Source organism: Cuculus canorus, chromosome 2, assembly GCF_017976375.1.
Source record: "Cuculus canorus isolate bCucCan1 chromosome 2, bCucCan1.pri, whole genome shotgun sequence".
Classification (NCBI taxonomy): domain Eukaryota; kingdom Metazoa; phylum Chordata; class Aves; order Cuculiformes; family Cuculidae; genus Cuculus; species Cuculus canorus.
Window position 1 is genome coordinate 58246710 of NC_071402.1, and position 15726 is coordinate 58262435.

The 15726-nt window shown below is 33.1% G+C and overlaps 1 protein-coding gene and 1 long non-coding RNA gene across 2 annotated transcripts in view; one reads left to right on the forward strand and one right to left on the reverse strand.

The window, feature by feature from the left end:
- Positions 1-2536, reverse strand: part of CDH19 (cadherin 19) — a 69756-nt gene extending 67220 nt beyond the window's left edge. The window contains exon 1 of the mRNA XM_009555237.2: positions 2268-2536. The gene's annotated coding sequence lies outside the window, so the exon portion shown is untranslated. The remainder of the gene's footprint in view (positions 1-2267) is intronic.
- Positions 2537-4970: 2434 nt separating this feature from the next.
- Positions 4971-15726, forward strand: part of LOC128851352 (uncharacterized) — a 34467-nt gene continuing 23711 nt past the window's right edge. The window contains exon 1 of the long non-coding RNA XR_008448713.1: positions 4971-5243. This is a non-coding gene — a long non-coding RNA (uncharacterized LOC128851352). The remainder of the gene's footprint in view (positions 5244-15726) is intronic.

Genomic DNA, 15726 nt, shown 5'->3' on the forward strand with positions numbered 1-15726 from the left:
TGTGTATACAAAGCACAGTTATGTTCCCAGGTCGGTCCCATGTGGTTTTGTTGACTTTGATGCATGATTATTAACTTCCTCTGTAATGGATTTGTACCTTGTCTATGTAGCAGAGTCTAGAGTGAGACCTCCTACAAGATTAAGGATAACCAGGATAACAGAGGCTACCATACACACTTTCCAACCTGGTCTCTCCTTTCATTCATCTTCAGAAAGAATTATTTTGCTGGGTTAAGAATATTGCAGGGATGAGTAAGGAATACATTCCGTTACACCTTTTATCCTTTAGCATCATATAGACTCAAGAGGACTTGGGAACATAGGTGAAAGAGAAAAAAATAGGGAGTGTGGTGGAACTCTTTTCTACTGCCTGTGGTACAGATCAAGGCTTTCCATGACTTACAAATTAAAACAGGAAGAATGGTTTTCGCTTACAAAAGAGCCAACATTTGAATTTAGCATTATCAATTGTATTGTAAGATCTGATGGCAAAGTTACCCATTTCAAATTAAACTGATCTAAGAAACAGCCAAATTTTCTAATGAAAATAAACAATAAGGTTCTAAGTATATTTACAGTAAATATGATGCAAAGATTACACAATGGAAATTTCACCCCAAGGAGTTATAAACTATCTAAGCAAAAAAAAAAAAGGGTGATGATGAAAAGCAACAGGTAGCTTAGAGTGTGAATGTCATTAAAATCTGTCTGTATAGCATTTCACATATTGCTTTGTTATTTTGATATCAAGATGTGCTGATATTGTCTGATATTTACTTTGTCAGTAACTGTAAAGCATGCTGAAACAGAGAGGCAACATATTGAGTTAATTTGTAAAATATTCTACATTTTAATAGTTCTGATTGTAAAATGTGCACTATAATTTCTATCACCTAACACTAGTTTAAAGTAGTTACATTTGGGTTCTAAAGATGTGTAAGTTTCCATAGAAGATTTGTAATTTTGTTTTTCAGTTTCAAGCTACTTAGAGCATTCTGTGGGTAAGTCCCTCTTTCTTCCTCCTTCCTTTACCTAAAAATAAATTCAAAGAATGGATTTCTCTTTTCTCCTAGCTCTTAAACGAATGCATTTTTTAGTCTGTAAAACTGCAGGAAGTCTAAACTCCAAACATAGCTCTACATTAATTTTAAGTAAGTGCTTGGTTCAACGCTTCTAACAGAAAAATGCTTAACATTGAAATGTGTCACTATAACTCCTAAAATTGAGTCCATGGACAATTTTTTTTTGCATCTTAGTGCAAATTTATCTTGGTGTAAATTAAAAGTAGTTTATCTGGAGTGCTTTTGCAACCACAATTAATTCTAAATTAAAATAAATTAAGAAATAATTATATAATCCAAAACCCATGTAATTCATACCAGTTTCATGCCAAAATAATTTGTAGAAATGAACAAGCTGACAGACATTCAGCATTTTAGTAACCAATCAACAGCTATTAATTATTTCTGGTCTATATTCTACCAGCTGTTTCTTGACTACTGTCTAATTGCAGAGCTTGAACATGGAAAATAAATTGCAGCTATAAGTCCCGATAGAAGGCTTATGAAATAAACAAGTAATGCTAATATTTTGATAGTATATATACCACATTGTTCTTTGAATATTTTATTTATTAAGAAATTACCATTTTACAGTTAAGAACCAACAGAAGTAGAAACATCCATTTTTTTTTGAGGTCTGAAAGATTTTGCACTTGATAGATGTGGAATTATAAAGAGAAATGGGAATAGAAATGTGGTTGTAAAACTAAGAAAATAATAATAATAAAAATTGCTACAGTAGAAAGTAGAGCAATAAGCCAATGAGTATTTGTAAATGTTCCTGCAAAACAAGACACTTTTCACTCTTTTGATGTCACTTGCAGAAATTATAAGCACATTTTAATGGCAATCACTTGCACGAGTGTAGGCAAAGGAAACACAAGTGGTCTGTCAGAGCTGTGGGTCTTGCAAAAACAGATTGATAATCAGCACGAAAATTTTAATGTGCAAGTTGAACATAAAACAAGTATAGTAAGTATTTCCTCTGATAAATTCAATTCAGAAAGTTGAATTTCCACTGATATTGAAGTTATTCAGTGGACTCTGAGGAAACAAAAAAAACCATATTTCTCCTTCTGGAGATTTTGAGTGGCTTCTGGGTTTGTCTTTGCCCATTGTGGGTTTTTTTTTGCACTGCAGATACCCAGTTAAATGATTTAAAATTCCTTTTCAGAGATAATAAAGAAAAAAAGATGGAGATCTTACCTGTGTAACCTCAAGGCCTTCTAGGTTTAAAGAAATGAGTTTAGTAAAAGTTGAATTAAACATCTGATGCAGAGAAGTGAGCAGTTCTCTTTTACTTCACAGATCCTCAGTAATCTTTAGGAATTACAGCTTCCTGCCAGTATAAGCCACTTCTGCTTTTAGTTTTGAAAACTCACAATATGGCACTGCTTACTGCATGCTATTTCGGGCGCCCCAAGTAAAACTACGAACACAGGCGCTTTTGTGCAAAACATCATAAGGGCTCTGATGTTCATTTAGAGTTCAGAATTAAAATGCAGAAGGCTCTAGCAAGCAAAATACAAGCTGATTTTCTTTTTCAGAATGGAAAAGTGAAGTACTCCCTGGCATTTAACCAAAGTAGTGGGAAGGTAATCCATGTTGTGTAAGAATATTTTGCAAGTGAAAGGCAAACGCCTTCTGTTTACAGAGAGATCAGGGAAACAAGTGATCAATTTAGAGTAGTCAAAAAAGTTAGTCAAAGAAGTGAGTTTCTGCAGTCTGTTATTTTCCCTTTAGTTTGTTTTTTTTTTTTTCCCAAATAATCTAGTTTCAAGAATCATAATATCTTCGTGCTAAAAAAAAAAAACACGTGCCCAAAGCATTGGTTTATGTCTTTATGTATTTTGAGAGACTTATGAAATGAACACTTTATCTTTTTTGCAAGTGTCCACAAAAGTTTATTTAGTGTTATAGTCAGCAGAAAAATATAATGAAAATAGTATAATCCTCATTAAAAAACAACAACAGACAAACACCTTAAAATCTTGTTGAATAATTATACATCATCTTATAATTTTTTCATAGAGATTAACTTCTATTTTATGTCAATTTAGTAAATTTTGAACAATAAGTCAAATGTTCATTCTGCATTCCTTGAGTTTTCAGAATGAAATAAGGTTATTTTGGGAATAAAAAAGAACTGTGGACTAAAGTAAAGTTTTTGTAATGATTATTGAAGACATGTATATAGTGAGATTATTTAGAGCTGAATGCTACATCAGTATTAGCTGCAGGCCAAGAAAATTTCTGAAGCGTCCTAAATGGTAAAACAACAAACACAACATACAGTCAGATTTAATGTATCCTGTTAGTAATAAAATTTTAAAGAAGTGCACCTGAAAACTTATAAGACAATTTTAGATTTCCCACTATGTAATTAATAGTTTAAGAAATAAATATGCCTTCAGTTGACAGATTTTTTTTTCCTCTTGAAATTTTCTTCTTTAAATCGAAAATTTTGACATTTTGAGAAAAGTCACCTCTCCCTCTTTCTTTCTTCTTCTTCATGCAGTCTAAGAAAATTTAGCAACTACTTTTATGGAAACTGAAACTCTTTTGTCAGATATTTTTACTTTTTTTTTTTTTTTTCCTGGTAGAGAAGGAAAGTAGATTCTGACCGTCCCTGCAGATCTTAAATATTCAGGAATCTCATGGTCAGAATACAAAAGATGGTGAAAGGAAAAGTTATTCTTCAGTATTGTAATATGTAATACTATAAGAAAACACTTTTAGATAGTGTGGCCAGATCAGCGAACAATAGCAGAGCAGAAGACGGTCTGCAAAGGGAGCAGTTCTGGTTGATGCATTTGTGAACTCTGTTACATTGGCTAAAAATGAATCACTGTTTAGTGTGTTTATGTCTAAATGTCAGGGGCAAATCAGCTGCTTCCAAATAAATGCAAAAGCATCTAATATGACAGACCTTAAAACTTGAAATGGATGGACTTGAAGTGACACTGGAAAACTGTCCTTCTGTTATATCCATCTTGACAATGTCAGAAAATGTCATACTCTATAGAAAAGTATTGTATAAACAATCTGAGCAGCTGGATCTTGGTTTACTTATCAGAATATGTGCATTTATCTGTCAGAATCTTTGTTTATTATTCAGGTATTCTTCTAAGTCTTTCAAAGATGATCTGATAATTTCTTGAGGATTCTTTTCCTAAATACTTCAGTAAAAGCAATATGCTTTCTGCATCTGACTGGAAATGAACTCACAACTTACGATTCATACACAGGTTCAGGTCTAAGAAGTAGATAGATTAGCTTGTTAATTTTTTTCTCAGAACAGAGTGAAAATTACACTACTATGCAACTTAAGGGTTTTTGATAACACTGTCTTCTTAGTAATGGCTATTTAGTTATTTATGAAATCAGATATCAAAAAGAAGTTGACAAAGATTTCTTATAAATAATTTTGCCTGTGCTAGGCATAACTTGATTTCTTTGCCTAAACATTGATATTAGATTAGAATAATGAAACTAATATAATCTAAGATCACATTTTTATATCTTCTGCAGTTTCTATCACTGTTGTTTATTGTTCATTTTTTTTTTTAAAGAAACAGGAATATTTGGAAACAGCTGCTATTTGTTATAGTAAGAATGGTTACATACTACTTTTGGTTCATAATCTGATATCAGTTCTGCACAAGGAGAGTTACAGTAGAAGAAAAATAGAAAAACGGGAAGAGGAAAAGGATGCTTTCCTAAGATCTCTGGAAACTGAAGAAAAGTAATTTGAATTCAGAGATATGCTACCGTTTACCACTTGGAAAAGCAGCTTTTTTAATGTTGCTTCTTCTCACTGGCTTTCTAGCAATACAGAAGAGGTGACGTTTCATTTATCAAGTCAGAATTAACTAGGCACAGGTGTAAGAAAAGGGTAAAATTGTTGACAGTTGCCAAGCAAGATATGCTCATTTACTGAGGATGTTGAATCTTGTCATAGGATACGGTGTGAGTAAGATGTGCTGTATAAGGGAACAGAATTTTTTCTGTAAGGACTGATGAGAACTGTCCAGAATAAGAGGGACTTTTGGCATGGCACAGATAATATGCAGCAATAAGGAGAGAAAGAAATTAGTTGAGTAGTATGCACTCAGTTCCTGGGGAACACATGAGGGACTCTACTCATCACCTGAGTTAAACCTTACTGGAGGTTTGAAAGAGGTAAATATTTCTTTATTTTACCTAAATAAATAAATGAGTTGTCATATAGACAGTGGGGACTGAGAGGGAAACTTCAGAATTCCAGTTAAACAGTTTGCAGTCTTTTCCTTTTTCATTGTGTCTGTTGTTATTTCAAGTAGGAATTTTATCCATTCAAAAGCTATAGCTTAGGGGAAAAAAAAAACAACAAAAGCTTGCTTAGGGGCAAGAACATGATGATAAAATTGTAATTAAAATTGTAATTAAAATGTCTATGCAATTTAAAACTTTGTTACTGTTCAATCAATTTAATATGCTATCTATTAATTTATTTTAAAGTTAAATTTCTGTTCAGTTCTATTTCGCGGATATATATGTATGTGCTATAATGACTTATAAAAAGGCAGTTCTGAGAATGCAGTAGAGTTAATTAACTCTTTTTAAGGGAAAAACTATTCAATTATTTGAGAAACTAAAAGAAAAATAAAGATGGGAAACTCTAGGAGCACTGTTTACTTTTAAGTAGAATAAAGGACACCGTTTTTAAAAAAAAAAGGATTAAAAAGGGGCCATTTCTCATTAAAGAAGATTCATAAGACTGTTTTCTCATCTTTGACACTTGCCTAATTGGACTGATCTTAGATTTCACTCTCTTCAGTTCACTCAATGAACTCACTTCATTCTTCCCTTAATAACTTTCCAGTATGAGGATAATTAAAAATACAGAGAGATTGTGGGGCAAGCACAAAGTGTTTTCTTGAACAATACTGGAAAATAAAAGGGAAAGACAAGGAAACCAAAATAATAATAATTAAAAAAGCATCAAAAATATCACATATTTATTTTCTTATTATTTCAATTATTTATTGTTTAATTATTCATCTATTGCATTTGTGGGCTGTATTTGCCCAAGGCTTGAGTTTAAAAGAAATTCAGTGGTGGGATTTTAGTTCTATTCACCTGAGGGGGAATTTCTGTCATAAAAGACAGGGAAGAAAAAACAAACTTTATGCCCAAAAGCTAGATGCTTTTTTTTTTTAAGAGATTTGTCTGTAGAAGGTGAATAACGAATTAATAAATTGCATGTACTTAAGTTTGCAGTGAATAAGAAGCCACGATTTTAACAAAAAAAAAAAAGGTGATTTTTGAAATTTTTTTTTTAAATAAAGCAGTGTAAAAATCTTCATATTTTGGAAAAAAGTTAGATGATATGAGTCAACCATCTGCAAAGTTCCATGGCTAGCTGTCATATAAAAGTATTATAAATAAAGAGTTATCTAGTCAGTCCTGTCCTTGGTTTTGCACAGAAATACATTGCTCCTGTGAACTAAAACTAGGAGAAAAGGGAGCTGCTTGGTCTCTGAAAATCATGCAGGTCATGAGGTTTTTACACTTTTACAGAAAATTGGCATGAAATATGACAAAAGTGAAGTTTTATTCTTTGATTATTTTTGTTTTGTATATAGAATTTCAATCCTTCAAGTAATAGCTTAAAACTTTTACAAATCTATCATGGAGAAAACAAAGTAGGTTATTCCAAAATTAATCTGATATTACAGTAAGTTGAATTAACATCCCCTCAGTGAGGGACAGGGCAACAGAGGGACAGAACTCGAGGCTTCAAGGGGGGTGATTCTCCCAAATCACCTATACCCAAATAAAACCTATTATATTTGGATTAGGTGTCTGGAATTTACATCAAGCTCAGACTACGTAAGCAGCCAGGTCAACTCTGCTAAAATGTGTAGAAGGTGCTGTGAAAATCGTCACCATGGGGTATGAACAAGAGATATGAGAGCATTCATAACATCTTCTTCTCTCTCAAGAGAGAATATTCAATACTGAATTTTGGGGATTTGTGATTGTGGGGTTATCATTGTCGTCATCATCATCATCATCATCATTGTCATTCTTAGATAGAATTTTTATGAGGATTCAAATAAGCAGTTTTTTCCAAAGTGAGTTTTACCAAGTGAGCAGCAAAGTGGAAGCAAGAGAGAGAGGAGAAGTAGGGTTTGGAGAACTACATAGGCTCAAAAGCAATATTTTTTTTTGCATTGCTGAACACTAGCTAATCACTATACAAAATAAACATACTACACTGGATGAAAACGTTTTGTTGAATAAATGTATTTTTCTTTTCTTCTGCTTCTTTAATAACTCTACTGCAGCTAAAATTCAATTCCCACTAAATTACATAATAAATCAGAGCTTCTGGAACTGAAGTTAGAAGCTACACTTGAGACACTGTAAATACAAAAAAACCCATGGATTAATTTACAATGTCAATAAGGCTCTTTCATAGAATTGTTTGAAATCAGTTTCAAAATATTTTTGTGTCTTATTTGTTTCAATATTTAGTGATCAGTTTGCCTGGTTTTGCATTTTTCCGACACCATTCTCTGCTTGCTTTAAGTTTTTGGTGGTGTTTTCTGTTTTGCTTCTGTTTGTTTGTTTTTTTTTTTTTCCCAGAGGGGAAATAACTTTAATGAATTGCAATGAAGCATAATTACTTAAAGAGTGTGCTAAGTAATATGTGTGAAAAGTCTGTGGAAATGGTGCATAACCTTCTTAATTAAAAGAACTTGAATATCAGACTTTAATCAGACCTTTCCAAAGATGACCCCTTTCTCCTCTACTTTTCTTTCCTCTTCCCTTTTCATTTCTCAATGAATATTGTTATGATAGAATGCATTACGTTTGGAAAACAATATGCAGAGATCTTATTATCTTACCTGTTTATATTCCACCACAAGATACAGTCGACATGAGCAAATTCAGGGCAGGAAAACTTCAGTATGACCTCTTGAAAGAATAGAGCTCCGTCATTCTCTTACTGCTGCACACTTATCAGCTATAGATTGAACGAAATTAGGGATGTTGTCTCATCTCTGTCTTTAGCTCAAGGTCTCATGCTGACGATCACATCCTAAGAAGAGACTGAATGCAACTTTTTCCTGTAAATAACTAGTTCAAATTCTCCCACCTGTTTCCTGCAGAAGGGGCAGCATCTAATATTAGATACTGGTCATATATAGCTCAAGTCAGAATTCAGTCATGAATTACTATAAAATATGTTGAAGGATAACAAGACAAATATTTATTTCCATTTGGTTAACTATGTAACCTGCATACATTTTGTCACATATATGATAGGTCTGCTGCAAATGTTAGAAGGCTATTCTACCTCTGTAGTACATAGCAAAGTAAATATTATTATACGCAGTTACAAGGAGAAAAAAAACCCCAAAACTACCATGAAGGTAGAAGAAATATTAGAAATATTAAATGCAAGTTCGTGAAATCAAATCTATAGCTATGACTGATCAGCTCAGTGTTCTGCTTCATTATAACCTCTCGGTATAAAAACTTGTGCAGAGATTAGAATGAGAACTGGTATAGAGACTACATGGTCAGGTCAACATAATTTGGAAAAGACATTTATGCACAACCTTCAGTGGCAGAAAAATAACCCTGCTGGTTCCAAAACTAAATGGAATATTCCAATTTCAGAAATGTTAATATATTTGGGGTGGGTTTTTTTTCTTTTAATTAATCCCCATGACATTTCCATTTCAAAAAATGAATGAAATTAAATACAACAAAATAAAATGAAATTAAGGATTTATGTCTAATTAATTTCATAATGTTAATATTTCATCCCTTGTCCTACCAGCATAATCTGAGTGATAGCTCAAAAACAATTGAGAAAAGGTAAAAGCTTTTGAGACTGGCTGCTAGATAAGGAAATGATCCACATTTCGTATTTCCTACCAAGAGGAAGAGGAAAGAATGGCATATTTGTTCTTAATAAGTACTAAGAAGATGACAAAGGGAAGGTGTCCTCACTCCATGCTCCACGGACTACCCTTCATCTCTACTTTTTTTTTTTTTTTGATTTCTAGGAACAGGATAGGGGAAGGCAGTAAAGCAAGTTTATTTGAGTTTTCTGGTTTTCTGGAATGAAAAAATTGGGCTTTTCAGTTACACCCTGAGAAAAAGTCTGCCACTCAGCAAAAATGAAATTAGAAGAACCTTGATTCTTTTGAAACCAATTACTTTTCCTACCTCCTTTTTTAAAAAACGAATTCCCCCCTTGTTTTAATTGTTGTTCCAATTCAGGGGGGTGGAAATTTTTCTTTATTTCACAAATTGTGTTTTCCCATGAGGTGCAAAAGTAGAATTTTGACACAAGAGAATTTAATATGGAGTTTACCATAGCACAACATTTTAATCTCGGATATCATAATAATGACACTAATCCCAAGTTGTTTCTTTTTTTTTTTTTTACCTAGAGGGTATGTTATTTCTCGCACCACATTAATACCTGCCATAGACTGAAAGGATTGCTGGTTTAGTTAAATTAAATATTTTTTTTTCAAAAGCAAACAAAAATAATCTGAGTCTAAAACATTTTACTCCCTCAAAAAGAGGACCTGGCTGAAAACTTCATTCTAAATTCTGTAAAGTAGCTGAAATAAAGATTACAATGTGACTTACTTGTCTGTATTTTTCATTGTAATATCTACAATGAAATTCTCTTATCTGGTATCTGTGGATAACTGTAAGTATTAGCAGCATTTTTTGTCTAATAATATTTGAATTTACACTAAAATTAATGGAAGCATTAAAGCAACCAGTGGATCGTTTTGTGGGGGTTAAACACCAGAATACTGAAATGCTCATGAACAATATAAAATTTTACGTGAGGCGTTTTGTTTTTGTGGTTTATTTTTTAATGTTTCCATAGTTCTTATTAAGGAGTTAATCTAACATTACCTAACACAGATTTATAGCAGGTATGATGTAAGTCCATCCTGTCTTTAAATGTCAAAGATAGGTCAGATAGTACTGAGCAACTGCTGCTTGTAAAATGCTCCTATTTGATTTGTGAGCAGGATAGGCAGATATAAACTTATCTAGCTTCGTTGACTGCTGGGTAGTCTACAACAGTTGCACCAGCTGAAGACCTTGACATGAATGCTACATGAGTAACAGCATGGAAATGCAAGGAACTGTTAGAGTCAGATGCACAGTCAACCAACAAACAAGACCTCGTGATAAAATGTGAGAAAAATTAGCCTAGTTACACTGATGTATTTTATATGAAACTGAATGCATTTACATAGACTCTTATTTTTAAAATCATCATCCGTTTATGAGTTTTACCATTTGATTCCAAGGATTTAAGATGTTCATATGGCATTCATTTATATGAATGTGTGTTGTTAAAGGGATATACTCACCAGAGAGAGAAAAAAGGATATAGATGTGTAGTTTATACTGGTGTATCAAAGAGGCAGTGAAAATACAGTAGAAATATAACAAAATTTTGGGTTTGGGGGATGGGAATTGTTTTTATAAAACAGCAGAGAATAAACAGGAAAGCTGTGTGAAGGTTAAGAAGTGATCTTGTGAGTGGCAATTTCACAGTACTTGAGAAACTTTCTGCCAGCTACTGAAGAATAGAAAAGAAGTAATGGACAAAAACAAACAAACAAACAAACAAAAAAACTAAAAAATAAAAGAGATTAAAACAGGGAGAGAAAGAAAAAAAGCTGCCAGATTTTCTCTCCACAGTTATGCAGAAACCTAGCCAAATTAGACCATGTTGTAGGTGCAGTAAGTAGGCAGGGGAGTGAAAGTAAGGAGAGACTGGCTATTCTAAATTAAGAACATGCAGTTCATCTTTCCACAAATAAACCAGATGGAGAAACTGTGACTGGATAGGCTGGAAAGTAGCCAAATGGAGGACCAGTTTTTCTAGCAGTCAGGAGAAGGGGAGGGTGACCTATGAGAAACACAGCAAGGTCCCAGACAGATGAAGATGTGGGTAGCCCTGGAGCAAGGTCAGCCGTGCCTTGGGTGTTAGCCAGTTCACTCACAGCCAGACAGAGAACAGCTCACACAGTGGTCAGCCCGCTGTCTTCAGGAGCCACTCCACCTCCTGTGCAAACAGCAAGGTTGTGGTGTTTCACACAGGGAAGGAGGCTGATAGGAGAAAGAACTATCATTACCTCTGGATGATCATAAATTTTAGAAAGGGTTTAGGGATTCAGGAAGATAAATCTAGCAGGGATGCCATGAAGGCATTTGGATTCTGGGGTTTGGTACAAAACACTGAAGCTCTGCTATCTGGTTTTGACCTTGGCCAAATACATTGCTTTCTGAAATGCAAAAGAAATGCAGTATTATTTCCTCAAATTGCCCAGTATTTTCAAGATCATCAGTAACATTTATTTAGGCCAGTCTCCAATATGACAGCTCCTTCGAGAACTTAAAAGTAGCATTCATATTAATCTCTGTGACAAATGCTGTATGTCTAAACATATCCTAGTATGCAGGGTCCCCATATGCTGCAGGGGATTCTCTAGTGATAGACGTTACCTTTTTAAAGTATGGAAGATTGCTCAAACTAGTAGGGAGGGGAATATCGGACCTAAACTGGTACCCACAATTATATAGTTCAGAACTACATTATACAAACTTGCCAGGTTGTTGCTTCCAGCATTGGTATCTATTTTGCCATCTCTATAGAATCCTAGTTTCCCAGTTAATTAAATTCTTAAATCCAAATATTGCACCAAAACTTTGCTGTTATCAGTCTGGACTGTATTTGTTAATGTAATTTCAAGATTTACAGCTCATTAGTTTTAACACATTACAGAAAACAAAATCAAATGTCATATGCCATTGTAAATTTTGTCCTACAAATGTGCTCCAGGCCTGACCTGGAGAGAATAATTTTTGCAATAATCTCATACGGCTCTGTGTTGAAAAAAATATTTACTATTCTGGAATCTACTAAGACAATTAATTAATCAGAGTTCTATTGTCAATGACCTCTTGCCTGACTTTAGAAAAATTAATCAGTAAGCCTGTGATCCTATAAATTGACTTCAAGCACGTTCTTAGGACCATACCTTTCAAGAAAGCTAGCACAACCTTCTAGCTCAGTAGAACTATGTTACTTCTTGTAACAGGCTACAGGCTTTGCATGATGAAACAGTTCATGCTCTAGGACTTAGCAGGCTATTTCTGGACTCATGTCTAAAGATAATTTTTAGTTTGTTTATCCATAAATACAGTTACAATGATTGGGTCAATAATTATCTGATTTTATTTTATGTTAACTTCAGCTGTGTAAAATTTTCTATGTATGTATAAACATGTATATGTATTTGTATTTATAGCTGTATACAGTTTTGTAGCTGCTTGATATTCATAATCAACAGATTTTGGGGGTATATTCTATTTGTGACACTGGAGTGAAATGCTGCATAGAGGAGGCAAGGCACTGGATAGGAGCTGAGGCCTTAAAATTATGGGCATAAGATGTTACCAGAAGTGAGATACAACTATTTATGAATAGAATGTAACCTGATAACCTCGGTAAACATGTCAAACATGTCATATAAAGTGCATTTGGATGTTATTTGGTCCTGCAGACCAACAAAAAGGAGCAAGGTACTACAAATGTTAAAAAAAATCACCCGAGGCAGTGAAAGGGAAGATGATGTCCATATCAATATTTAGCTCTTTCCAGTGAAGGATTAGGGATGCTGAGGTTTCAGCATACAATTTCGTTTAACCTACACAGAAGCAATTGACCTCAGCATCCAGCAGGGCAATAGAGAGGGTGAACATTGCACCAAGGAAAAGGGTACCATAATAGGAATTTTGAGTAGATTAATTTTAATTTTACATATTTTGAAGTGAAACTTATCATTGTGGCAATTGGTCTAATAACTATTATTTCATTAGAATTCTGAGAATTTATCTAGAATAATAAACTCTTGTTTTTGAACATCATGTGGGTATGTTGCCATTTGTTCATAACCAGATTTGGGAGTAATTAATTAGGAGGAATCCAATAAAGCTACTCTACTATTTTGGTGCTTCAAACTGGTAGCACATGCATTCATGTTCCACACTGTTTCAGAATTTGAGATTCTTTGTTCATCAGATGAGTTAGCATTTGCAGTGTTGCATGAGGTTTTGAAATTTTCAAGCCAAAAAATAAATGCTCATGAGTAGTTATTTCTATGACTTTGTTCAACATTCTGAACAAAGCAGAGAATTATTTAGTATACATCCAGACATAAACAATACAGAGAATAAATGAAAAAGAGAATGTCACCTTCTAATTTCAATTAATAGATTCAAGAGAAAAGGTGAAGACAATATTAATAGCTTCAGTTTTGCAATCTCTTCATAGGTCAAAGCATATACACTGTGCATGTTCAATTATTAGAGAAAAAAAAGTAAGTTTCATTAATTTAGTGAACTTTAATCTGATTATTATCAGCAATAAACTAAGTTCTCCAAAAACTGGGCTACAAATAATGATCATATTAATGGATTGAAGTAAAAATTATTATTTTCTCCTGGCTCATAAAACGTTCTGGAACCCATGGAGTAGGAACATTAACTTTCAAATATTTCTTCCTTAACACAACAAATAAGATCAACTTGTAGTTAGTACCGACATTTGCAGTGAAAGTTAGATGTTTTTGTCCATAAATGCCCAAACAATCTCTGATACAAACATCAAAGATCGATTTTTCTCAATTATTTTATCTGACTAACCAGCTACAGTGCATATATGAAGTATTAAATGCCAGCAGGACTATTTCAAAAAGGCCGTGTTTAAAAAAAGCAGAAACAAAATATTCAGAATAATATACCAAGGTTCATCAAACAAGGTACTTAAGATTTCTCATCTTCTGTTTATAACACTACATAATTCAAAATTTGCATATTATAGTTTAATACTTTTTTCAACTTAAAATTTTTCAATTGTTCCTGGGATAAGCAATATAGAAAATATATACAAAACATAATTTGTAAGCAATAAAATTAATGTTCCGTATTACAAGAAATATTATTAATATTATTAATTCTCTAAAAGTCAATGATATTTAATATTTAATTATATTCAATTTTCTGTCCATTTTTGCTTCCAAGGTGAATTCATTGTCACAAGCCAACTCAGTCTTCCGTATTGCATCTTTACAATTTGATTTTATTTCATAAATCCTTCAAACTACATGAAATGTAATTCTGTAAAAAGTAAGAGAACGGCTCAAGAAATAAATTTATTCTGAAGTAATACCCTACTAGTTTAATATTTCTATTTATATTTTTTTTAATTACAGTAATGTCTAGGAGATCCTAACAAAAAACATTTTCACTGTGCTAGTTACTGTACATACAGAGAAAAGAGTAACTTATCCAAAAAAAACCCCAAAGCCTGCAATCTAAATATTTCAATGAAAAATGAGAGTTTCTGTTGCTCTTTTTAAGAGTTAATTTTGATATTAACAAATTAAACAAATGATTTGTCATCTGTCTATGATTTATTAGTTTTAATGAGGAAAATATCAGAAAAGTGATTTTTCTATCAGCAGTAAAAATAAAGCTTGCAAAACTTGTCTATTCAGATCAGAACCCTTTCAACACAATGGACTTGACATCTTTGAGTTGTCCAGTATATGTGAGTTTGAAAAGCTGGAGATTTTCCAAGAACAAATGTTCATAAAACATTTTGAATTTTCTACTCCGTGACTCCAGCAGATCAGAAACAGGAAAAAAATTGTGTGATCTTGGCTACTGTGTCTCACCCTTCAGGAATTACAGCTAGAAGTATAAATGAAAACTAAAAGTTTCGATCTCTGTAGATATTTATAAAATAAAAAATAATAAATATATATCTATGTATTCAATTTTTCATTGATTCAAATTACTTTTCTTATCTATGAGAAAAAAAATGTTATCTAGGCCTTTTATATATATGAAATACGTTTTCACTATATTTGACTGTATTTTTACCATATGAGTCACTTATACAGGTTTACAAGTTAGGTTATTCATAACTTAATGTAATTTCCAGCCCTCTTTATCTAAATTGTAATTAACCTAAGATAACCACTTACAATCATCCTTAAAGATATTTGTGCATGAACATAGCTCCCCCTGAAAATGTATATGTTCACAATATTCAAGGTTACTTAAATTACGCTCAGCAGAAAACTAGAATAGATTGGAACTAGTATGGATTCAGTATCATTACAGAAGTCATTGTAGAAGTGTTGGAATAAAGACACTGGAAGAGCCATTCTTCAGCTGCTGGTAATGATAACCTGGTCCAGGACATTAAAAAACTGCTGCAGAAAGTGATTGTGGGATAACAGGATTCCTACTTCTTTTTTCTGAACTATCAGTTCTGAGAGTCTGATCAAGTCTTTAGTTGATTTCAGTTTTCTCCAACCTTGAAGGCAAAGAAAGAAAGGCAAAAAAAAATATTTCACGTGGAGCAGGATAAATATAGAAGAGAGCTTAATTTTTTCAAATGGTAGTAATAGTGCATATTGGCCTGAATGACTGAAGCCTTTCTACAGGATAAGTAAGTTGAAAGTATGTGTCACGATATCTTCCCCGGGCATGAGGACCGGTTAGGCTACACTTCTTCAAGAAATGGAGAGTAACTTAGTGTCTGAGCAAA